Consider the following 26,010-nt stretch of genomic DNA (forward strand, 5'->3'; position numbering starts at 1 on the left):
CTATGGAGGTTGGCTTCCAGTTTCCCATTGGAGCAATGGGTGCAGCAGCTTGTTGTCAGGTGGCTAACTTGGCCTGTTATTCAGTTTTTCCTTTAAGTGGCCTGAATTTTGCCCTGAGTTTCGGGCTTTCCTGGTCCAAGATTCACTGAAGCTCAATTGAGGCTGAACAAAATAGCTGTAATCTTTGATGACCCTTAACTGAGCTTGCTGCACTCGTCTGCCACACATAGAGGCTTCTGCTGGGGTAATGTTGGGATGCCCCTAGAACAGTGTACATTGGCATTTACACTTCATTGAGATACATAGGGCAGTTCCACTCTCCCAGCTCTCGTGACTCAGGCTGTCTGCAGACTAATTCATCAGTTACGCCTGGGTCACATTTTCAAGCTTTGCTTCTCAACCATAAGGGCTAGAAACTTACTTCAGTTTTAAAATGAAAACAGAGATTGTGATGTAATCAAATGACTCCAGGAGCCTGGCTGCAGGCATAGCCATATAGCATCTATGCCTTAATCCTGTTCTGCCCTTGTGTAGTCCTTTATTCTTGCACGTTTTGATTCAGTAGAGCTTCACACTGGTTTTGCACTCATTACACACCGGTGTAAAGCTCTATCTACTATTAAAATGATGAGATGAGGTGCAAGGCAGTAGAGAATTAAACCCATCATTTTTCAAGTATTAATATTCTATTAATTGTTGGAGGATCTTGAACAATTTTCCCTTTCACCTTTATGTCTCAACATGCATTCCTTTGCTAAAGAGTTGTCACCTCAGCATTTAGTACTAAGGAATCTATTCTCCCACTGATAATGTGCAACTCCCATTGGCATCAATGGGATTTGCGTTTTTAAATCCCCTGCATGCATTTTTTCCCTGCAATCCTTCTTGTGCAAACAGGAACAGCACTGTAATCTGAGGCAGCTCTGATGCTTTGAAAGCTATCTCCTTACTTTGCCTTGATTTCAGCGTACCACCATCTCACCTATCCAGCTAAATTTTTCCCATTATAACTTGAATTTAAATATTCTAATAAATTTGTTTTAGAAACTCTTAAAGCTCCCTTGTGCCTTTTGCAGGGAAATACTCTCTGGGTTTTTTTTTCTGGGAGATGGAGATTTCTTTGTGCTTGGGGTGACTGATTGAATTTTACCTGAGCTAAATTATATTTGCACATTCTAGTAATTGCAAAGGGCCACACAAAGAAACAAAGCATTGACTGCCGTTGTACTGGGATTTCCCAGATGTATAATTTCAAATTGATATGAAAAAAAAGCCTTGCAATGCATTAATAATGGCAGAAAATGTAACTCAGTTGGTGAAGGGTGAACAGAGGGCTTTTTTTCTTAGCTACTAAACAAGCTATAGACCTCAGGTGACTAGCATTTATTGTTAGAATGGGTTTTCTATCTCAAACCTTCTGAAACACAAAATAAAGATTTATACTGACCAACTCTCCTTGCTGTATGCTATGGAGCTAGATCGTACATGGGAAACACTCTTTTTTTTTATAGTGTAGATTATGAAGCAGTAGGTTTTTGTCTGATTCAAAGGAAATGGGCTAGGATTCAGTTTTGGTGCAGGTTAGTTATAGTACAGTATCATCTCATGGCAGGAAATATTCATGGCAGCAACAAGGAAATCTTTGGAAAACTGCACAGGCTTTTCAGATATCATCATGAGAAGCAAAAAGCCTAAATAGAACCACTTTCAACCACCTCTAGTGGATGTATGATTATTAATAGAGCATAATTATATGCTTTTAAGGCATATCATGATGACTAAGGGACAGTTCCTCCACTCCTCAAAGCAAGGTAGAGTGAAGCCCAGTTACATATTTAATAATAGTATTTGTTACCCAGAGCAAGGTACTTAAACACGTACCAAAATTTAGCATTTGAGCTATCACACTGACTTCACTGGAACTACTCACGTGCTTAAAGTTATGCACATGGTTATGGAGAAAAGCTTTGTTGAAACTGGTCAAGGAAAGCAGATATTGGATTGCATGGAGTTGCAGAGAGATGCACACAAAATATTTGCACTGTAATCTGAGAGAGAATCTCAAGCTGCTGTCCTGTTGTGTTGTAATATTTTCCTCAGAATACTGTGTCATTATGTGTCAATGCTTTGACACAGTTATGCAACTGTACAGCACAGTCATTGCAATGAAATGTGACAAACTCCATTCAAAGAGTTGGGGACAGATCCTCATAGTCCCGTGATTTACCCCAGCTAAGGATCTGGCTAGGATCTTTCCAGATCTCCAAAGCTGAGTACCACTTATGTGTACTTTCTGCTTTCTGACTACTCTGACCCTGTGATCATAACAGGATATCATTTGCTCTAAAAAGGGGGAGATACAAATTAATTTGTTACCCATAGCATTTTTCTATTCTTTTTTGCCCTTCCAAATTTTGTCATGTAATGGCACCAGCAGCAATAACAAACCTGTATTATTATTATTATTATTATTATTTTATTTATTTTATTATTATGCAATGCTATGAGAGACTGTAACTAGGAGCCACATCCATGTCTGTGCTTTACAAGCACTTCTGCTTTTCCACTTCAAACTCTGGGAGTACACAGCTCAGATATCTCTGCCTTCATGCTTTTGCAAATTTTAATGCATTATTAATAATTTTGTAATGTATTTCTTGAAGCTTTTTAGCAGAAAATGTTATTTCAGTGCTGTCTCTGATAAGAGTCTTAGTCACCATGTGCACGATTTCCAAGCGACCACAAAACCTGAGTTTTTAATTTGCTTCCCCTGTTCAAATACAGGATGGACCTTCTGAGAAGAATGTTCCTCATTATCTGATTGCTTTTGTGAATGGTTTCCTGCAGTCTAGGTGTGCTTATCATCATATCATAGATATTAGAGATGGGAGACCTATTAAGCAATCTAGTTCACCACTGCCAACCGTTGATCATTTTATTTGTAGAACACATTTTATTTGTAGAACACTACAATATTCAGTTTCATAATTCAAGGAAGAAATAATAATGGGTGGAACAACAATTCCAGAAACAAAAGGCAAATTAAAAAAGCCAGCAGAAAGAGACATTTCAAGAGTTACTGCACAGTGCAATCTGGTCTCAGTGTTAGTCCACGGTCTTCTGTCAATGAAAGGCTGCAGTAGCAGGATTGGGGTCTTTTCCTGTCCCAGCATTGCTGAACAGTTGACCCGTCAGATGGAAGATGTCTTGGGTCTTTCCTTGTCACCACCGTGAACGATAGAAGAGTAGGTCAATTAGCAACAGGTAAGTAGCTACCGGCTGGTGAAACGGATCCAGAGAAAACATAGGAAAGAAGAGTAGATTGAAATTTTTCAAATGACAAACATATTGTCAAAAACAGTTTCTTCTAAATATTGTTTTTTGATGAAAAACTGAAATGAAAATAATCTGCATACTTTTCAGTAAATTTCAAATTTTTTTGTTTTGATAGAAAAAATCTCCTTTTCTCCCACTTTTAGAGCTTTTTATCCCTTCTTTCCACTAGAAATAGCCAGGGGGAAAAAGTGGAGAAATAAGGAAAAGCAGAAGGAAAACCACTTTGATGCTTTTTCCTGCTGAAAAAAGATGGAAAAATCAAGGGAAGGTAGATTTTTTTTTTCTTCACCAAAAATGCAGCAAAAATGTTTAAACATTTTGTTTGGAAAAAATAATGAAAATTTTTGAGCAAAATGAAAAAATAGTCCTATATATAGGACTAGCTCTACTGGGAAGCTGGATAAGATGGGGCTTCATGTCCTATGCCCTGTGAACTAGAGGAACGGCTCTTTTCCAAGGGGAAATTTAAGTCCTGTTTAATCTATCCTACTAGAGGAAGGAAAGTACCCGATTGCCTCCCCATATGCCGCTGCAAGGACTGCTTACAAAAGCAAATGCTGGCAGGGAGATGGGGGAAATGGCAGTGCAAATGGGCTAGTTTATATGTGTGTGAATAGACAGGTAAAAATTTGAAGAGCAGAATTTTTTTATATTCACTATGGACAATACAGTTGAACCTTAGAATTATGAACCCTTCGGGAATGGATGTTGTTTGTAACTCTGAAATATTTGTAACTCTGAACAAAATGTTATGGCTGTTCTTTCAAAAGTTTACAATTGAACATTGACTTAATACAGATTTGAAACTTTACTATGCAGAAGAAAAAATTCTGCTTTCCCTTTTTTTTTTTTTTAGTAGTTTACGTTTAACACAGTACTGTACTGGCTTTTCTTTCTTTCTTTCTTTCTTTCTTTCTTTCTTTCTTTCTTTCTTTCTTTCTTTCGCTGCCTGATTGTGTACTTCCAGTTCCAAATGAGGTGTGTGGTTGATTGGTCAGTTCGTAACTTGGTGTTCTAACTCTGAAGTTCTACTGTATTTGTGCTTTTCAGCCAGTTATTACTGTATTATTTAGCTCATCCATCCCCAATAAACATAGCATCACATATGCTCAGTTAGCAGGAGGATATCAGTCTGATTCTGTCAGACTGGTAACCCTTTTTATGAGCTGAATGTTTTTGCTTTTAACATTTGTGATGAACCAAGTATGAAAAGTGGAGTCCAAGGAATATCATTTTGCCTAATTTCTGCCACCTGACCTAGGTCTACCCAGAGCTTCATGAAGGCGGATCTGCATTTAAAATCATTGTATGCTTAACATTACAAATACCCTTCATTTTTATAGTTATTACAAGTTTTTCTTCTTTTTGTGCATTTCGGAGCTATAAATTTCAGACATGTTTTCAGTAGTCTGAAGCATGAATCCACATGTTCTAAATGTGATAACACAGAGCTGTACAATACAAGGCTCAGTATTAATGCCCGACCTTGTCAACTAAGCATTTTCTCCTACCTGCCCCACTTCACCATTCCAATCTTTGCAGTCCAGGAGGCAGGGTGTACCTGTCAGTCATCAGTAACTGGCACAGCTTCCAATTTACTTTGTCTCGTAGGTAGCTCAACAGGCCATCATCTCCAGACCTTGTGCTTTTTTTCTGCATGAATAGGAACAGAAACAACCCTTTAAACTGGAAAAGCTGTTTTCCCTTTTCTAAATAAGTGGCTCCCTTTCCCTGACTTCCTAGCTTGTGTTCGCCATGCAACACACCTCCCAACTGCCAGCGTGTGGTCTTATTGTTAGGGAATTAGTAGCTGGGAGGCAGGTCAGTAAGGGCCATTCAATGGGGGAACCAGTTGGGCGGGGGAGTAGTCTGAAGAGAGGAGCAATAGAGACAGCAAGTGGAAGGGGTTAGGTATAGGAGCACAGTTGGACAGTTGTGGGAGACTAGAACCAGGAAGGAAAGGGGGCAGTAGTTTGTGGCTTTTGAGTGTTTTTTGAGAGGGCCAAAGAGGAATGAGGAGTGGACAATGACTATAGCAATACCCTGTGCTCTAGGAGCCCAGGGGGAAAGCTACATTGCTCACCCCTACCAGCCAAGAACTTGGTCATCCTTATATGGCATACTATCCTCCCGGGCAGATACAGTCAATATGTAAAGTAATGGTCCAATGACACCTCTAGTTTCTTATAGCAATTGAAGATGAGGTGCTGCTTCCAAAGATACAAGATTAAAGAGAAAAGGAAAATTTGGAGGAATAGAGGAAAGAAAGTGATGTCAGTTGAGAGAAGTTGGCTACCAAATCTGTGTAAAAGTGGGACTACTTAGCAGCAGTAGCAGCTAGTGAGAGCATGTAACACTTTTGTGTTTACTTTTTTAATTATTGGGAAGTGCATGTAGAACTGGATCCTGCTTCCTTTTGTACTCTGAATACTCATGTTTTGACCACAGGACCATTATCAAAGGGAAATATGATTAGCTTAATAATATCACCTTAATAATATTTTAGCAACTCTTGATTTACCACAAATCTATATTTAATAAGAAAAACTAAGCAAATACACAGCCCATACATTCCAGCTGCAACTGTATTGGAAAGGTTCATAAGCAATCAGGTATTGTGTACCTTGGCTAAGAGAATAAATTTGTCATGTCCATGTCTCTGACAAAAACATGAGTGTTTTTTGTTTTTGCAAGAAGACAGAGTCTCTGTCAGCACAGGTGGCCCATTACTGAGTTATTGCAAATGCTGCTCTTTGTGTGTTTAGTGTATGGGGCAGTTCTCTGGATTTTGATGGGTTTTAAATCTAATTTAGGAATGCATTTATCAGAGGAAAGCATTAGCCCCCTCACCACCTTTGACCATGAAGTTGCTAAGGAAAGATAATGCAGCTTGAAACTTATCTATGGAGGTAGGTAGCTGGTGCGATCCCCTTTTAAGGAGGGTCTGTAGTGATAACTATGGAGAATGGGAAAGAGCCTTTCATGGACTGAAAGATGTACAGAGCTTCAGAAGGGTCATGTGTCTGCTGCATAGATGGCCCTAGTCTCTCAGGTCACCCTAGAATCTGGAGGGCTTCCAAGAAACTGCAACAGGGGGGTAAACCTGAAGAAGCAACCATGCAGGGAAACACCATGAGGGAATCCTCCAGAGCTGTTCTACCACACAATCCTCTGCTGGATCGGTGGGAAATCTGGCCCTTCATTATTTAACTCTGTAACATTTTAACTCATTGTTTAAGTCTGTAATTATATGAATGTTACAAAGTATATGGAAGGAGTTTGTATGAAAGAAACTATGCAAAATAAAGAGGCATCATGTGTAGCTTTCATGGTTTAAGCACTGAACATATTTTTTCCTTGTGTTTTGTGATTTAGATGATCTTAAAACATTGAATACATTTATTCACAGGGCAGGAACTTGCAGGAGGAAAACAAACAAACAAAAACCTCACTATCAGATTTGATAACACATGGATGGGACAAATATTGTGTTTTTATTAAAATGTTTTTAAAATGTGGCCCAACAGACCTTGAAGTTAACCTCTAGGACATGCCAGGCACTTCATTTTGCTGAATATCAGAATGCTTGAGGAGTTGAAGCCATGAATATGGGTCTTTGATCAGAGAGTATTGTGTCATACAGGTGATAGTTCCATCCTTCTTCTGACCTTAATATTACCTGCAGATTGGTTTAATTAGAAAATATTGTTAATAGTAGGGCCATTTTCATAAAGACAAAAAGAACTCAGCTACTATAGAATTTCCTAAATTTATATTATGTAGCATATTAAATGCAAATACATAGATATATTTATTATGCAAATGCTCATTATATAGCACAAACAAAAGCAAGTACTATGGTTAAGGTTAAAAATGGATTTCCATTATAACCTTTCCTTCTTTTTAGTTGACCATATTACCTTCTTTAAAAATTTCCTTTGCCCCTAACTCTCAGAAACTTTCTTGAATCCTAGATGGGCTTCTCTTTACATCGCACTTGACGACAAGTGATTTTTCACATGGTCTTCCGTCTGTTGTAATGCATGGACTGATATGTGCTGTTGCCAAAAAAATGCAACCTGTGTACTATGAACTGCAATTTCCAATGAGGTAAGAAAAACTGCTGAATCTAGATGTTGAGAGTTTAGACTGTGCTTTTCTTTTCTTTTCTTTTCTTTTCTTTTCTTTTCTTTTCTTTTCTTTTGGTAACTAACTCTGACCTTTTGCCTAACTCTTATAATCACTTAAAATTTATCTTTTGTAGTCACTAAACTTGTTTTACTGTTTATCTTTGCCAGTGAGATCGCCTGAAGTGTGTGGTAAATCTGCTCAAGTTTACAAAGACTGGTGTACATCCACTTTCCATTAATGAAGTGGTTAACCAACTAATAAACTTGTATTGCTCAAGAAAGGGTCTTGAACAGTGCAAGACGGTATATTCCTGATGTACTAGGCTGGGAGCTGGGGAGATTTGGTGAGTGCCTTTCTCTGTGTGATTCATGAGTGGCTCTGGGAGCATTCGTGCACTATAGCTGGGTGGGGCTCCACATGCTGTTGTGCTGAGTGATAACAGTGTCTGGAGGGGTTTGCTGCTTGTCACTACAAAGCATTATGAGAGACAGCCCAAGCTGGAGCATTAACGGGGCACAGCAGTTCCACAGTCCCAGGCTGTACCCTAGGAATCCCGTCACAGCGCCATCTTAACAGAAGGATCTCTCGACTTAGATCCTTGAATTTATTTCAGTGTGGCAACAATGTTCTGAGTAAGAGCCTGAGCAAGGTCTAGTGAGATTTTCTCTCAAGGAAGTACCCATGCAAATGTCTCTAGCTAGTCCTGCTGTGGGTTGAATGTATAATGAGGTAGATTCCAGTTCATCTCTGTCTCTTCAGCTGCAATATTTGTAATTTCTAAGGGGATAGTGCATAGAGAACATAAGGGGTACCTTAGTAATAAGAGTTTACTAATAAGCGCAGAGTTTGAGTTACTCATTGCTTCAGTCTATCTCCGTCTCTGTTTTTGTTTAGTGGGTAGCCCAATTTCTCACTTATGGTATCATATCATAGTCAGTTACCTAAAATAAGCACAGTAGTGAGCACCAGAACCAGGGGAAAGCATGGTAGAGGCACCAAACTGGAGAAAAAACTAGCTACTGGGGATGGGGAAGAGGGAGATTATTTTATTGTGTATGGTGGTTCTCTCTGGCAACTTGATCCCCTTTGCCCAAAGAGCAAGAACCACAGGGGACATAAAAGGTAATAAGGAGAGGTTCTATAAATTCATTAGGAGCAAGAGAAACATGAAAGAAAGTGTAAGTTCATTATTTAGTGAGGAAGGAGAGCTAATAATGGACAACATCAAGAAGGCTGAGGTGTTTAATGCCAGTTTACCTCAGTTGTCACTAAAGGGATAAATTGTGACCAGACACTTAACACAAATAATATTATCAACAACAAGGGGGAAGGACTGCAAGTCAAAATAGGGAAATAACAGGTTAAAAATATTTAGATAAGATAGATATATTCAAGTCAGTGGAACCTGATGAAATGCATGATAGAGTACTTAAGGAATTAGCTGAAACAATCTTGGAACCATCATTGATTACTTTGAGAACTGATGGAGGATGGGTAAGACCCAAGAGGACTAGAGAAGGGCAGACATAGTGCCTATCTTTAAAAAGGAGAAAAAAGAGGACTTGGGGAATTATAGACCGGTCAGCCTAATTTCAGTACCTGGAACAAGTTATTAAGCAATCAGTTTGTAAGCACCTAGAGGATAATAGGCTTATAAGGAATAGCTAGCATGGATTTGTCAAGAACAAATCAAGCCAAACCAATCTAATTTCCTTCTTTGACAAGGTTACTGGCTTAGTGGATGGGGTGGTGGAGGGAAGCTGTAGACTTGATATATCTTGATTTTAGGAAGGTTTTTGGAATAGACCCATGTAACATTCTCATAAGTAAATTAGGGAAATATCGTCTAGATGAAATTATTGTAAGGTGGGTCCAAGACTTGTTGAAAGACCATACTCAATGAATAGTTATCAATGGTTCACTGTCAATCTGGGGGGAACTATCTAGCGGAGTCCTGGAGGGGTTGCTAGCACTTTGGAGGAAAGGATTAGAATTAAATTGACCTTGATAAATTTGGAGGATTGGTCTGAACTCAACAAGATGAAATTCTATAAAGACACATGCCAAACACTACACTTAGGAATAAAAAAAATCAAATGCACAGCTTCAAAAAGAGGAATAATTGGCTAGGCACTAGTACCACTGAAAAGGATTATAGTGGCAATAGCGGATCAGAAATTGAATATGAGTCAACAGTGTGATGCAGTTGCAAAAAAGGCTAAATCATTGTGCAGTGTATCAACCGGCATGTCATATTTAAGACCTGGGAGGTAATTGTATCCCTCTAGTCAGCGCTGGTGGGGCCTCAGATGGAGTACTGTGTCCAGTTCTTGGAGCCCCTCTTTAAGAAAGATGTGGACAAATTGGAGCAAGTCCAGAGAAGAGCAACGAAAATGATAAAAGGTTTAGAAAACCCGACCTATGAGGAAAGGTTAAAAAAACGGCATGTTTAGTTTTGAGAAAAGAAGACTGAAGGGGGAACCTGATAAGTCTTCAAATGTGTTAAGACCTGTTATAAAGAGGAGGGTCCTCAATTGTCCTCCATATCTGCTGAAGATAGGATGAGAAGTAATTGGCTTAATCTTCAGAAAGGGATATTTAGGCTAGGAAAATCTTTCTAACTATAAGGATGGTTAAGCACTTGAATAGGCTTCCAAGGTAGGCTGTGGACTCCCCGTCACTGGAGGTTTAAAAGAACAGGTTAGACAAACACCTGTCAAGATTGGGTCTAGGTAGACTTGGTCCTGCTGTACTGTGGGGGTTTGGATTAGATTACCCCTTCCAGCTGGACATTTCTATGATTCTATTATGGGAGAATTAGAAGAAAGTGGGAGGTTTCTTGCATATCCCTGTGTACATGCTCAAAGGCCCCTCCAATCCACTCTAAAAACTTCAGTCATCCAATTAGGGGGCCAAAACAGTACCAGTCTGAATACAGAGCCATAGCAAATAGCTTGTGCTCAAGCCATAGGCTCACACATGTTCACATAAAGTATTCAAACAATTCTGAATAATAGAATTATTATAAACATTGGATTTCTTTGCAAATACTTAATAAACAGAAAGGAGAGGGCTAAATTAGTCAAATAAATAATTCACTATGAATTTCTCAGTTCTATTTTGTACCAAACATTTAAGTTCCCATCATCTATTTCTTCAATCTGCTGAACAGGTCAGGTAAGCCAAGACCCTGGTAGTTTCTTGCTTTCCGTGGCAGCATGGGGCACAGGTCACCTGCTGGTTTGAACTAGAGTGAGTTGTGGATTCTCTATACCTTAAAGTCTTTAAATAAAGAATTGAGGATTTTGGTAATTTAGCCAGATATTATGGGACTATTGCAGGAGTGTGGGGGTGAGGTTCTGTGGCCTGTGATGTACAGGAGGTCAGACTAGATGATTATGATGGTTCTGTCTGGCCTTAAAGATTATGAACATCTATGAAGATTAAAACCAAAAGAAAAGAAATTTTTGCCACCCATCAAGTAATCACACAGAGATGTTTCAAGTCTGTGAAGTTGCCAGTAATTGCATTTCAATGGAATCCACATTTTCAAGTTTCAGTCACTCCAGTCCCATAGACTTTCTAAAACTTCCAGTCTATGATCTGGTTTCCTTGTTTACTGGTGGAGGTAGCAACCTATCCAAGACTGCTAGTTCTTGTGAGATTACTTTTTTATAGTCAGCATTCAGAACCTGATTCAGGAAAGCACTTTAGCATGTGCCAGGACATGCTTGTTTGTACGCACATATTAAAGTGCTTTCCTGAGTCGGGGCCTCAGTGAAGAACTATAGTTGGTATTTGATGTCTAGGTAAATACCAAAAGAAGGGATTTGTTCCTTGCTTAAAGATGACTTCAAATTTTACAAAATAGTGGTAGGAATGTGAATGGAAAAAATTCAAAATATAAGAATGAATTGTTTGATTCTTGAACTGCAAACTTTTGAAAGTTTTCAGCTGACTGAAGACATGTTCACAAAGGTTGGAATATCTTGCATATTCCTTTGAATAATGGTTTTCATGTGATGGCCATATGTAAAATATAGTCAAAAGGAATGTGATTGTGTTATGTAATCCTAGAAACCTACAATAAAGTACTCTCCCACTTTCCCCAAACGGTGGGTATTATAATGATGCATTTTTTTGTCTTGGAGATTCTCATGTCATGTGCCTTTCCTCTTGTTTATATACTTATTAGGCTATCTGTCCTAGAAAGACCAGAATCATTGGGTAAGCAATAGTATTTCTAATAATTCAAGTCAGTATTGTTGTATCAACATTTCAACATTGATGAAACAGTTAAAATACTGTATTAGAAAACCAGTGAGAATTCAGTACTGTGATGATTCAGTTCACTGCAGCTTCCAGTCACTACAACAGAGAGTAATAAAAAAGAACAAATAATTAATTGTTATTTCATCAACAAGATTTAACCTTGATCATCATCACTAGCAGTGTTATGGTATTAAAGACCACATACTGACCTCTTTTTTTTTTTAGAGTAGCAGCCGTGTTAGTCTGTATTCGCAAAAAGAAAAGGAGTACTTGTGGCACCTTAGAGACTAACAAATTTATTAGAGCATAAGCTTTCGTGAGCTACAGCTCACTTCATCGGATGCATTGGGTGGAAAAAACAGAGGAGAGATTTATATACACACACACAGAGAACATGAAACAATGGGTTTATCATACACACTGTAAGGAGAGTGATCACTTAAGATAAGCCATCACCAACAGCAGGGGGGTGGGGGAAAGGAGGAAAACCTTCCATGGTGACAAGCAGGTAGGCTAATTCCAGCAGTTAACAAGAATATCAGAGGAACAGTGGGGGGTGGGGTGGGGGGGAGAAATACCATGGGGAAATAGTTTTACTTTGTGTAATGACTCATCCATTCCCAGTCTCTATTCAAGCCTAAGTTAATTGTATCCAGTTTGCAAACTAATTCCAATTCAGCAGTCTCTCGTTGGAGTCTGTTTTTGAAGCTTTTTTGTTGAAGGATAGCCACTCTTAGGTCTGTGATCGAGTGACCAGAGAGATTGAAGTGTTCTCCAACTGGTTTTTGAATGTTATAATTCTTGACGTCTGATTTGTGTCCATTCATTCTTTTACGTAGAGACTGTCCAGTTTGGCCAATGTACATGGCAGAGGGGCATTGCTGGCACATGATGGCATATATCACATTGGTAGATGCGCAGGTGAACGAGCCTCTGATAGTGTGGCTGATGTGATTAGGCCCTATGATGGTATCCCCTGAATAGATATGTGGACAGAGTTGGCAACGGGCTTTGTTGCAAGGATAGGTTCCTGGGTTAGTGGTTCTGTTGTGTGGTGTGTGGTTGCTGGTGAGTATTTGCTTCAGATTGGGGGGCTGTCTGTAAGCAAGGAGTGGTCTATCTCCCAAGATCTGAGAGAGCGATGGCTCGTCCTTCAGGATAGGTTGTAGATCCTTGATGATGCGTTGGAGAGGTTTTAGTTGGGGGCTGAAGGTGATGGCTAGTGGCGTTCTGTTGTTTTCTTTGTTGGGCCTGTCCTGTAGTAGGTGACTTCTGGGTACTCTTCTGGCTCTGTCAATCTGTTTCTTCACTTCAGCAGGTGGGTATTGTAGTTGTAGGAATGCATGATAGAGATCTTGTAGGTGTTTGTCTCTGTCTGAGGGGTTGGAGCAAATGCGGTTATATCGTAGCGCTTGGCTGTAGACAATGGATCGAGTGGTATGATCTGGATGAAAGCTAGAGGCATGTAGGTAGGAATAGCGGTCAGTAGGTTTCCGATATAGGGTGGTGTTTATGTGACCATCGCTTATTAGCACCGTAGTGTCCAGGAAGTGTATCTCTTGTGTGGACTGGTCCAGGCTGAGGTTGATGGTGGGATGGAAATTGTTGAAATCATGGTGGAATTCCTCAAGAGCTTCTTTCCCATGGGTCCAGATGATGAAGATGTCATCAATGTAGCGCAAGTAGAGTAGGGGCATTAGGAGACGAGAGCTGAGGAAGCGTTGTTCTAAGTCAGCCATAAAAATGTTGGCATACTGTGGGGCCATGCGGGTAGCCATCGCAGTGCCGCTGATTTGAAGGTATACATTGTCACCAAATGTGAAATAGTTATGGGTCAGGACAAAGTCACAAAGTTCTGCCACCAGGTTAGCCGTGACAGTATCGGGGATACTGTTCCTGACGGCTTGTAGTCCATCTTTGTGTGGAATGTTGGTGTAGAGGGCTTCTACATCCATAGTGGCTAGGATGGTGTTTTTAGGAAGATCACCAATGGACTGTAGTTTCCTCAGGAAATCGGTGGTGTCTCAAAGATAGCTGGGAGTGCTGGTAACGAAGGGCCTGAGGAGGGAGTCTACATAGCCAGACAATCCTGCTGTCAGGGTGCCAATGCCTGAGATGATGGGGCGTCCAGGATTTCCAGGTTTATGGATCTTGGGTAGCAGATAGAATACCCCAGGTCGGGGCTCCAGGGGTGTGTCTGTGCGGATTTGTTTTTGTGCTTTTTCAGGGAGTTTCTTGAGCAAATGCTGTAGTTTCTTTTGGTAACTCTCAGTGGGATCAGAGGGTAATGGCTTGTAGAAAGTGCTGTTGGAGAGCTGCCTAGTAGCCTCTTGTTCATACTCCGACCTATTCATGATGATGACAGCACCTCCTTTGTCAGCCTTTTTGATTATGATGTCAGAGTTGTTTCTGAGGCTGTGGATGGCACTGTGTTCTGCATGGCTGAGGTTATGGGGTAAGCGATGCTGCTTTTCCACAATTTCAACTCGTGCACGTCGGTGGAAGCAGTCTATGTAGAAATCCAGGCTGCTGTTTCGACCTTCAGGAGGAGTCCACCCAGAATCCTTCTTTTTGTAGTGTTGGCAGGAAGGTCTCTGTGGGTTAATATGTTGGTCAGAGGTGTGTTGGAAATATTCCTTGAGTTTGAGACGTCGAAAATAGGATTCTAGGTCACCACAGAACTGTATCATGTTCGTGGGGGTGGAGGGGCAAAAGGAGAGGCCCCGAGATAGGACAGATTCTTCCGCTGGGCTAAGAGTATAGTTGGATAGATTAACAATATTGCTGGGTGGGTTACGGGAACCATTGTTGTGGCCCCTTGTGGCATATAGTAGTTTAGATAGCTTAGTGTCCTTTTTCTTTTGTAGAGAATCAAAGTGTGTTTTGTAAATGGCTTGTCTAGTTTTTGTAAAGTCCAGCCACGAGGAAGTTTGTGTGGAAGGTTGGTTCTTTATGAGAGTATCCAGTTTTGAGAGCTCATTCTTAATCTTTCCTTGTTTGCTGTAGAGGATGTTGATCAGGTGGTTCCGCAGTTTCCTTGAGAGTGTGTGGCACAAGCTGTCAGCATAGTCTGTGTGGTATGTAGATTGTAATGGATTTTTTACCTTCAGTCCTTTCGGTATGATGTCCATCTGTTTGCATTTGGAGAGGAAGATGATGTCTGTCTGTATCTGTGCGAGTTTTTTCATGAAGTTGTCAGATTTCCACTCTATACGGCTAAATTCAGTGCCTTGCATAATCACAGATTTCAGAGTAGCAGCCGTGTTAGTCTGTATTCGCAAAAAGAAAAGGAGTACTTGTGGCACCTTAGAGACTAACAAATTTATTAGAGCATAAGCTTTCGTGAGCTACAGCTCACTTCATCGGATGCATTTGGTGGAAAAAACAGAGGAGAGATTTATATACATACACACAGAGAAAAAGCACAAGAACAAATCCGCACAGACACACCCCTGGAGCCCCGACCTGGGGTATTCTATCTGCTACCCAAGATCCATAAACCTGGAAATCCTGGACGCCCCATCATCTCAGGCATTGGCACCCTGACAGCAGGATTGTCTGGCTATGTAGACTCCCTCCTCAGGCCCTTCGTTACCAGCACTCCCAGCTATCTTTGAGACACCACCGATTTCCTGAGGAAACTACAGTCCATTGGTGATCTTCCTAAAAACACCATCCTAGCCACTATGGATGTAGAAGCCCTCTACACCAACATTCCACACAAAGATGGACTACAAGCCGTCAGGAACAGTATCCCCGATACTGTCACGGCTAACCTGGTGGCAGAACTTTGTGACTTTGTCCTGACCCATAACTATTTCACATTTGGTGACAATGTATACCTTCAAATCAGCGGCACTGCGATGGCTACCCGCATGGCCCCACAGTATGCCAACATTTTTATGGCTGACTTAGAACAACGCTTCCTCAGCTCTCGTCTCCTAATGCCCCTACTCTACTTGCGCTACATTGATGACATCTTCATCATCTGGACCCATGGAAAAGAAGCTCTTGAGGAATTCCACCATGATTTCAACAATTTCCATCCCACCATCAACCTCAGCCTGGACCAGTCCACACAAGAGATACACTTCCTGGACACTACGGTGCTAATAAGCGATGGTCACATAAACACCACCCTATATCGGAAACCTACTGACCGCTATTCCTACCTACATGCCTCTAGCTTTCATCCAGATCATACCACTCGATCCATTGTCTACAGCCAAGCGCTACGATATAACCGCATTTGCTCCAACCCCTCAGACAGAGACAAACACCTACAAGATCTCTATCATGCATTCCTACAACTACAATACCCACCTGCTGAAGTGAAGAAACAGATTGACAGAGCCAGAAGAGTACCCAGAAGTCACCTACTACAGGACAGGCCCAACAAAGAAAACAACAGAACGCCACTAGCCATCACCTTCAGCCCCCAACTAAAACCTCTCCAACGCATCATCAAGGATCTACAACCTATCCTGAAGGACGAGCCATCGCTCTCTCAGATCTTGGGAGATAGACCACTCCTTGCTTACAGACAGCCCCCCAATCTGAAGCAAATACTCACCAGCAACCACACACCACACAACAGAACCACTAACCCAGGAACCTATCCTTGCAACAAAGCCCGTTGCCAACTCTGTCCACATATCTATTCAGGGGATACCATCATAGGGCCTAATCACATCAGCCACACTATCAGAGGCTCGTTCACCTGCGCATCTACCAATGTGATATATGCCATCATGTGCCAGCAATGCCCCTCTGCCATGTACATTGGCCAAACTGGACAGTCTCTACGTAAAAGAATGAATGGACACAAATCAGACGTCAAGAATTATAACATTCAAAAACCAGTTGGAGAACACTTCAATCTCTCTGGTCACTCGATCACAGACCTAAGAGTGGCTATCCTTCAACAAAAAAGCTTCAAAAACAGACTCCAACGAGAGACTGCTGAATTGGAATTAGTTTGCAAACTGGATACAATTAACTTAGGCTTGAATAGAGACTGGGAATGGATGAGTCATTACACAAAGTAAAACTATTTCCCCATGGTATTTCTCCCCCCCACCCCACCCCCCACTGTTCCTCTGATATTCTTGTTAACTGCTGGAATTAGCCTACCTGCTTGTCACCATGGAAGGTTTTCCTCCTTTTCCCCCCCCCCCCTGCTGTTGGTGATGGCTTATCTTAAGTGATCACTCTCCTTACAGTGCATCCGATGAAGTGAGCTGTAGCTCACGAAAGCTTATGCTCTAATAAATTTGTTAGTCTCTAAGGTGCCACAAGTACTCCTTTTCTTTTTGCGAATACAGACTAACACGGCTGCTACTCTGAAATCTCCTTACAGTGTGTATGATAAACCCATTGTTTCATGTTCTCTGTGTGTGTGTATATAAATCTCTCCTCTGTTTTTTCCACCCAATGCATCCGATGAAGTGAGCTGTAGCTCACGAAAGCTTATGCTCTAATAAATTTGTTAGTCTCTAAGGTGCCACAAGTACTCCTTTTCTTTTTTTGACCTCCTTTTATGTCACAGTTAGAAAGGCCTTTGCTGAATCAACATTTACGGGTCAGGGACTTGTTCTATCATCAGAGATCATTTTGTTTTTACCAGTATTAAATTCCCAGTGAGTATGTATCTTCTGTTTGTTTCTGCCATTCAGAACAGTCTCCATTTCTTGTTAATTTATAAACTGTGCAGTGAAAGCAAATAAGCTTCCCGTAGGACCTTCTTTTTTATTGTAAACATGCTAATGCTAGTGAAAACACTGATGTATTTTAGCTACTAAACCAGCAGGAAAAATAATAGTTTCAGGACATGGTGGCAATTCAAATGTAGTATCTGTTCAAAACTACCAATCATACCTAGTTATGATACGTATTTTGGAGGAAAGCCGTATTAAAGACATTTTCAGGATATAGCAAGACTGAAATCCCTCTTAAACTTCCCCTTACACAATATCTTTAGGCAGACAGATGTGCAAAATGTAGATGGTTGAAGCGTTCCCCTTCTTGGGAAAAACAGTGACACACTGAAAGCCAATTAGTTGAGACTTTGTTTAATCTTTTGGATTGTGAAGGACAGCATTGCCTCTATTGGCTGTCTTTTTAAGAAGCTCAAAAACAAAACAGTTGGAGCAAAACAGGCTGAAACACTATGAAAAGTTTGGCTTTGCCCCTTATCAGAAGAATCTACTGCTTCATTTTATTCAATAAAGGACATCTTTTTTATGTGTTTTTGTGGCAGACCTGAGTGAATGCTTCTTGTTTAGAAAATAAATACAAAGCTAAAAATCTGGATTAATTACATTGAATACATAAATTCCAATAGAAATCATTTCCATTTCTTGATATGGGACATTGCTCTTTATTATTTTTATGATGTTGCAGAAGTTAAAACATGCCTTAAAAATGGGTGCCAAGTTTTCTTAAGTAAGAGGGCTGGATTTGTCTGTGCTTTGCCTGTGATGAATCTGGGCTAATGTGTGAGTACCTCATCTATGTGCACCAGAGAGTTTACAGTGGATGTGTCTCTTCTCATTCCATGAAGCAGCAACACCATTTTTTTAAAAATAGTGTAATGGGGCACAACCACAATCACTCTGCTGGGAGAAGCCTTAAACAAAATGAGATAGCAAGACCTGATAGACTTTATTTAAAGTCTATAAAAAGTTAACAACCTCCTCTCAATAATTATGTATCTATTAAAAAAATACTAAAGAAGATACAGGGCCAAAACTTAATAGCATTTATGCTAATATGATGCTGAACATTCATCAGCTGTAGATATCAGCCAGAGTGGGTCACATATAGCGTAGAAGCTTTAGATTGTGTATCCCATTCAGCATGTGTCTGTTCAAATAATTTTTTTCTGCGTGAAGTAAGCAAGTCACTACTACCTCTGCATTACCTCTGTCCATGCTGTCTGGGTTTCACTGAGATTGCATCCTTTCCTACTGAAAACTTGAGGGTTTAAAATTTTCCAGCTGTTGTTGTGTAATGCTCCTTCATTTAATTTTCTAATTGCAGGTGAAATGCCCCAGTTCTCACTCTGGTTTTAGTCACTGAAGGAAATGGGATTTTACTACAGTTTTGTACCACTGTAAATGCACAGAGCTGCTCCTGATTTATGATAGTGTGAGTGAGATTAGCATGATGACTTATGTAAGGATCACAGGATTGGATCTGGTATGTAGAACTACTAACTTGCAGTTCCTCGTGACCCTCTATGTTCATCTAACTGACAGAAACTAAAAAAATATTGTTTGAGGACTAAAGCAAGTGAATAGTGTAGGATGATGGAAAAAATATAAAGACATATTAGACTACATGGAAATATTTTCCCCTAGTTTCTAAACTTGAAACTCTCATCCCCATTTCATTGCTTCTGCTTTTATGAGAAATCCAAATGTACTTAGGGCATTAAAATGACACAGAACGCCACTAGCCATCACCTTCAGCCCCCAACTAAAACCTCTCCAACGCATCATCAAGGATCTACAACCTATCCTGAAGGACGAGCCATCGCTCTCTCAGATCTTGGGAGATAGACCAGTCCTTGCTTACAGACAGCCCCCCAATCTGAAGCAAATACTCACCAGCAACCACACACCACACAACAGAACCACTAACCCAGGAACCTATCCTTGCAACAAAGCCCGTTGCCAACTCTGTCCACATATCTATTCAGGGGATACCATCATAGGGCCTAATCACATCAGCCACACTATCAGAGGCTCGTTCACCTGCGCATCTACCAATGTGATATATGCCATCATGTGCCAGCAATGCCCCTCTGCTATGTACATTGGCCAAACTGGACAGTCTCTATGTAAAAGAATGAACGGACACAAATCAGACGTCAAGAATTATAACATTCAAAAACCAGTTGGAGAACACTTCAATCTCTCTGGTCACTCGATCACAGACCTAAGAGTGGCTATACTTCAACAAAAAAGCTTCAAAAACAGACTCCAACGAGAGACTGCTGAATTGGAATTAATTTGCAAACTGGATACAATTAACTTAGGCTTGAATAGAGACTGGGAATGGATGAGTCATTACACAAAGTAAAACTATTTCCCCATGGTATTTCTCCCCCCCACCACACCCCCCACTGTTCCTCTGATATTCTTGTTAACTGCTGGAATTAGCCTACCTGCTTGTCACCATGGAAGGTTTTCCTCCTTTCCCCCCTCCGCTGCTGGTGATGGCTTATCTTAAGTGATCACTCTCCTTACAGTGTGTATGATAAACCCATTGTTTCATGTTCTCTGTGTGTGTGTATATAAATCTCTCCTCTGTTTTTTCCACCAAATGCATCCGATGAAGTGAGCTGTAGCTCACGAAAGCTTATGCTCTAATAAATTTGTTAGTCTCTAAGGTGCCACGGGTACTCCTTTTCTTTTTCCAAATTGGAGGATTGTGTCTGTTGTTTTATTTTAAATATGGACACTGTTTGCTTGTCAAGCAGCTTCATAATTACCAGCAGTCTATGTGGTATCAAGGCAAGAGATCATCAGATCAAGTTTCATGTTTATTCCACAGCCAATGTCTTCCCTATTGCTAATGAAAGTCACCTAGGGACTGGCACATCTGAGGCTGGCAGCTCTGTAACATCACTCTTTGAGCTACAGTTCCATCCCAGCCCCCATGCTGGTTTTGGTTTTGATCACATCACATATTTATAATTGTATCCAGTTCATAAGTATATTTTCAATAGTGCATCTGAAGGCAGCTCAAAATAATAATGTTAATTAATTATTTTTGTTGTTGGTAATTGTGTGTACATGTTTGTAGTGCGTGTGTGTGCACGCGCGGGCATATGTACTTTTCCACAGGTTGGCTCCACTTCAATTTTGTAAGGTTAAGAAAGCTCTCCTCTAGGGAATAAATACTTTCAGGTTTCTCCTGGCTCACATTTTGCCTCTCAGTTAGGCTGCTCTCCCCAAAGTTGAAACACTTTGGCCATGGAGAGTAAAATGTCTATAACAGTGATTTAATGAATAAAAGATTTGCAAATAAAATAAAGATGGAAATGGCCTTCCCAAGAGAAATCCTGCTTGAATTTGCTATAATGCTCTCAGTAGAAATTTTCCAAGTCTTACCTTTTCCCTGTCTAGCAATAATACTGGTGTTATGACTATTTATATGAAATGTGAACTCGCTGATGGTACAGTATGAGTAACATCACAGAACCTTTGATATTGTAGAATTGGATCAGTTGGCATGTCATGGCATACATATTCATAACCTAGCAGGCCTTGTAGTCGATGTACGCATAAGGGACTGATAAGAAAAAAATTGATTTATGACGATCTCAAAAACATGGTCTCCAAAGATGTATTCTGCAGCTTTGAGACCTATAGTTTAGGCTCTATTAATTTTACACTGCTGTCTGGAATTATCCATCTGTTTAAAGGTTAACTGTCTTCACACTTATGAAATGGGTATTTCTGTTTTGGTTCCCGCTTTGTTCATGCCACTGATTTATAAAATACATAACCACATAAAACCTTTATTTCATCTCTAGCACGCAACATCTACTTATCTCAAACTTTTCATTGCCACTTCTTTATATTATTTTGGTTGCTAAAAGGATTTGGAAAAAATTTTAAACCATAAAGTTTGTGCTGTACAAAGCAAACACAAGCACACCCACTTGCTCAGATGAACATATCACACAAATTCTTTGCCACAGATGCATAGCATAAAAACTACTTGCTTCATTGCCTGCATGCTAATATGTAATGATAGAAACCTTAAAAGTTATGTAAGCAAAGATGTTTATCAGGATGAGGCTGAAGGACATGTCAAATGTAGCCAGAGCTTACACCATTAAAGGCTTTAAAGACCAACAAAGCTAACCTAAAATCAATCTTCTGCTTTATAGGCAGTGCATATAAAGAAGATGGGCTGAGGTAATATGATCAGTGTTGCTCAAATCAGTGAAGAGCCAAACAAGACACAAGTATTTGAGAAGCCGTGATAGGAGGTAATTACAAAAATCAAATTTTCATGGCCACGAGTGCAGGAGTTGTTGTGAAGCTGTCATGTGATAAACAGAGGTGCAAAATGTGCAGTGGAAACACTTTATTCAATGACTTTCCATGGACATGGCAGGGTTGAGAGGAATGTTATGATCTGTTACTGCTGAAAAATCCCCTCAATAAGTGGGAACATAGACACAAAAGAATAGGGGAGACTTCTGAAAATACTTCCCTACAGGATGCCCTGCATTCCTACTACATCCTGATCCAGGAAGCAGTGAAGTGTCAGGAAAGGAGCAGCAAAGGGGGTCCTATAGGCCCTCTAGAAAGGCCTCATGGCAGCAGCCAATCAGAGCCCAGCAGGCTCAGTGAAAAGGGGCTGCAGGGCATTAGCTATTCAGTTCTTGGCTGGGACCAGAAGAATGAAGAAGGGTGCTCCTCTTTGGCCTGGAGACAGAGAAGAACCTGAGGATGCTGACCCTGAGATAGGGCTGGAGTTAAAAGGGGCCTCATAGGAAGAGGCCCAGTGAAATAGCAGCAACAGATTGGAGTAGGCAGTACATAGCTGCTGTGGACAGAGTCCCTTGGATTAGAACCCAGGGTAGTGGGTGTACCTGAGTTCCCCTCCTGGCCATAGTTAAAGTGGCATGAACCCCAAGAAGGTGACAGGGCTTACCTGAGAGCCTGAACGAAGGGCTGAGTTTAAAGGGCTCAGAGCCAGGATAAAAAGATTTAATAGTCAGTAAGTGGTTCATTTGACAAGAGGAAGATACTACTGAAGATCCTGCCAAGGTTGGCCAACAACCTACAGGGAGCACCAGAGGTGGGAGAAGGACTGCAGTTATTGGGTCAGATTATGACTCTTCAGGTATTTATTGTTTATACTGTGGTTGTGAAACTTCACCATCTTTCAGGAGCTCCTGGACAACTTGTACCTTAGGGTGGACAGTATGGCTGGTGTGACAACTTTTGGAAGGGTTTTGCCCTTCCCTGCACACTCTGGGGAGCATAGTGCATGCTGGACATGTATAGTCATTGCATCCCCAGAGCTGAAGTACTGCAGTGGTGCCCAGAGCCTGTGAATTGTTTCAAGGGAGCATTATTCAAGCATGCAGGAGTGCCCACTGTAGGCCTGATCCTGCAAGGTATCATATACCTTCAACTTCTACAATTGGAACCTATGTACTTTACAAAATACAATGGTGTGATCCAAAGACCATATAAGTCAATGGTCCCTTAGTTGAGGAGGAGAAACTGAGCAGAGAGGCAGAAGAGGTGGAATAATTCTTCAGCACCTGGATCCATGAAAAAGGTCTCCTTAGATAGACTGAAAACAGAGAGGGCTCTGTAATGCTCAGCATAGAACTACAGTAGCTGAAATAAACCCAATTCTTTTCAAAATTCCAGGCAAAATAATAGTCTGCACTGTAGATAAAATGCTGAGCCTCCCATCCAAGGATACAAGTGACTCCCCCTAGTGAAAGTTACTTTTATCCTGCAGAGGGGAATTTGGACCTTTGCAGATGAACAGAAATAACTGGTTCCCCAGAAAGAGCAGAGACATAGACAAATAATCTAAGAGAAGGCTAGTTACTATATTTGGATACTGAAAAAAATGGCATTGTGATCAACATTGGAAGTTCAGAAGATTAAATCAGCATGAGACAACACAGGTGTAAGGTAATTGTTAGTTACAAGCCTTAGACTGCCATCCTTAATGGAAGAAAAAAATGGTGATCCTACACTTTCAAGAGTCCCAGCCTGTATTTGCAGTCAATGGGATGAGTAAATCCAAAATAGCAACAAGCTAGAGTGCTACAGATCCTTGCACAGAACTGTTACAGTATCCGACTACTGTGAAAGCTGCAGAACTAAACCAGACCCTCCTCAAATGCAGAATCAGTGACCATAAACTAGGTATGGAATTGTAGGTACAAACCGCAGTCTATACTGAGACACCAGAGACAGTGCAGCCAATGTGCTGGGGAGAGATTGAGACAGAGACACGCTTTCTGCTCCAATATCTGTAATACCAGGAAATGCAAGAAAGATATTTTCCCCAAATTACTAGGAATTATAAAAGACTTCTTATCAAATAGTAATGAGGAAAAAACTGTGCCAAAAACTGGAAGAAAGAAAAGAGAGAGAGAAAAAAAATGATTCTACACATATGCCTGGTCAGAAATGGCGAGTTATGACAAATGGATTTTGGGGATAAAACCTGAACAGACCATGCAAAGCTACTGTGGGTGGATCTTGCCTTCCTCTTGCAGATACCTGAGGGTACCCTGTCTTCTTTATACTTGGGCAATACATGTATAGCTTGTTGTGCCAATAAAGTTTCATTCAACTGAGACTGTATTAGCATAAACGTCATCTCACAACTATGGTGACACAGTACTTCTAATACAAAAGAGTGTCCCTTCCCCTTGTACTTCCTGTCTTGAAGCTATCGTACAGTGTTTGCCACTCCAGGCGTATTTTGGTGAATATCAGTTGTGGATAAACACCTTGACACCTTAGTTCTGAAATTCTTTAAGTTGTTTTAATCAAAGTCAAACATGGGAAGGTACAACAGGGGACATGGAAGAATGTGTGTGAAAAGGAGTTTGACCTTTGGTCAAGCAGACTTTAGAGAGGTATTGAGACAGTAGAGGGAACTTTACCACTGATAAGGTCTGCAGCTGACTGGTCATTCTTATCAGGAGCCCAAATACTAGCGATATGATAGGAGATGCTGGCTTGCTCATGTTTTTATTTAAAATTCCCCTCCCCATCTACATTTCTTTCTGTAGGACACTAGTGGAGAACCTCTCCAAAAATCCCCACAACTCGGTGGGCAGGTTTTCTGTTCAGTACCAGGTTCAGAAATAAAAAAGACAGGCACACGGAGACTTTTTGTTACTGAGATTAATTTCCACATTCTTACAACTCCTGACACCTGCTGCATCCTGATGTGGCAGATTCAACATTTAGACGGCCATATACTGGTTACTATTGATCAGGGGGAAAAGGGCATTTATTGCTCCCGGATTCTATTTCGCCTGTTTTGTAATTATTAGCTTCCACGTGTACTAATTTTTTTTGTTATTTAGTGTTTAAAACAACCTTAATTAATTTTTTGTTTTGAAAGCAGGACAGGCACTCATGAGATAGATAATGGATTGATAAACAACACTTGAGGGGACCCAGGAGTGCTCATCATTTGCGAGGTAGGGTATGTTAAACATAATACTGGTAAGATCAAGCCCTCCAGGACAAAAAATGAAAGAGGCATTTAATTGGAACACTTAGCAATCACAAAACCCAGACAGAGGTTAAATTGTTTTGAGCAAGAGAAATTAATATATTAAAGGTTACGTTTCCAACTGTGAGGCTGCAGAGCCAGGCTCTTATGCAGTGTCAGAATTACATAAGGCAGAAGAAATGGCTCTGAAATGATTGTGGAATCATTAACAAAAGCCAAGGCAGAGTAAGACATTTCCCAGCAGGAGGGTGTGAAGAAGAATAAAGACATGGAGAGAGCTCATTAAGAATGAATTGCAGACCATAAACATTTGAAACCACTAAGTGTGGAGTTCTATCTGTTATCTAATGACTCAGAAATTATAAAACTAGCAATGACTTTCAGAAAAGGAGTTGACTTTGCAGGAGGTTGTTTGCCATTATGAAAAAAAAGGTATTTTTTTTTCTAGTTGGGGTGAAAAATATAAAAATCCTTCATCTTTGTAAATCAGCACAATTTAAGCAACTTCAGCTATACCCCTGAGAGATTTTCTTCTGTATAATTACATATTATTACATAAATATTCAGATTTAGAAACAAGGATGTTGGATGGAGGAACTGCGTAAAGGATGAAGGAGGAGACGAGGTTCTTTCCTTATTGTCTGTCTGCAAATGATTAACCTCTTCATCTTGGAACAGAGCTAGCAAGTGCTGAGATCGCTAACTGGTGGGAATTCTTAAAATGTTCTTCATTTTGATTAAGATCTAGATTGATTTTTGCATGATAACCATATAACAGTCAAAGAATTTATGTGAAAGAAATGCATTGACCAAAATGTATCCATCTGTTAAGCACCATCAGTTGGGCAGTGCTGTAGAGAATATAGAGGCAGACATATTCCCTGGAACGAAGAGTTAACATTCTAAATTACACACATTTTGTGCAACCAATGCACCGACTGTCAGGAAATGGTCTAATCCCAAATTTGTACAGATTTTACTATTCTTTTGTTGGATTAATATTCAAAATTGTGATACAAGAAG

General features: G+C 40.4%; 2 long non-coding RNA genes across 2 annotated transcripts in view; one reads left to right on the top strand and one right to left on the bottom strand.

Moving 5' to 3' along the window:
- Nucleotides 1–2,965: 2,965 nt before the first annotated feature.
- The window catches only part of LOC119850972, a 66,609-nt gene continuing 43,564 nt past the window's right edge, over nt 2,966–26,010 (bottom strand). Inside the window, exons 4-6 of the long non-coding RNA XR_005291088.2 lie at nt 6,866–7,015; nt 4,848–4,989; nt 2,966–3,279 (exon numbers count right to left, since the gene is read on the bottom strand). This is a non-coding gene — a long non-coding RNA (uncharacterized LOC119850972). The remainder of the gene's footprint in view (nt 3,280–4,847; nt 4,990–6,865; nt 7,016–26,010) is intronic.
- The window catches only part of LOC122458740, a 44,905-nt gene continuing 26,351 nt past the window's right edge, over nt 7,457–26,010 (top strand). Inside the window, exon 1 of the long non-coding RNA XR_006278951.1 lies at nt 7,457–7,810. This is a non-coding gene — a long non-coding RNA (uncharacterized LOC122458740). The remainder of the gene's footprint in view (nt 7,811–26,010) is intronic.

Source organism: Dermochelys coriacea, chromosome 2 (genome assembly GCF_009764565.3).
Source record: "Dermochelys coriacea isolate rDerCor1 chromosome 2, rDerCor1.pri.v4, whole genome shotgun sequence".
Classification (NCBI taxonomy): domain Eukaryota; kingdom Metazoa; phylum Chordata; order Testudines; family Dermochelyidae; genus Dermochelys; species Dermochelys coriacea.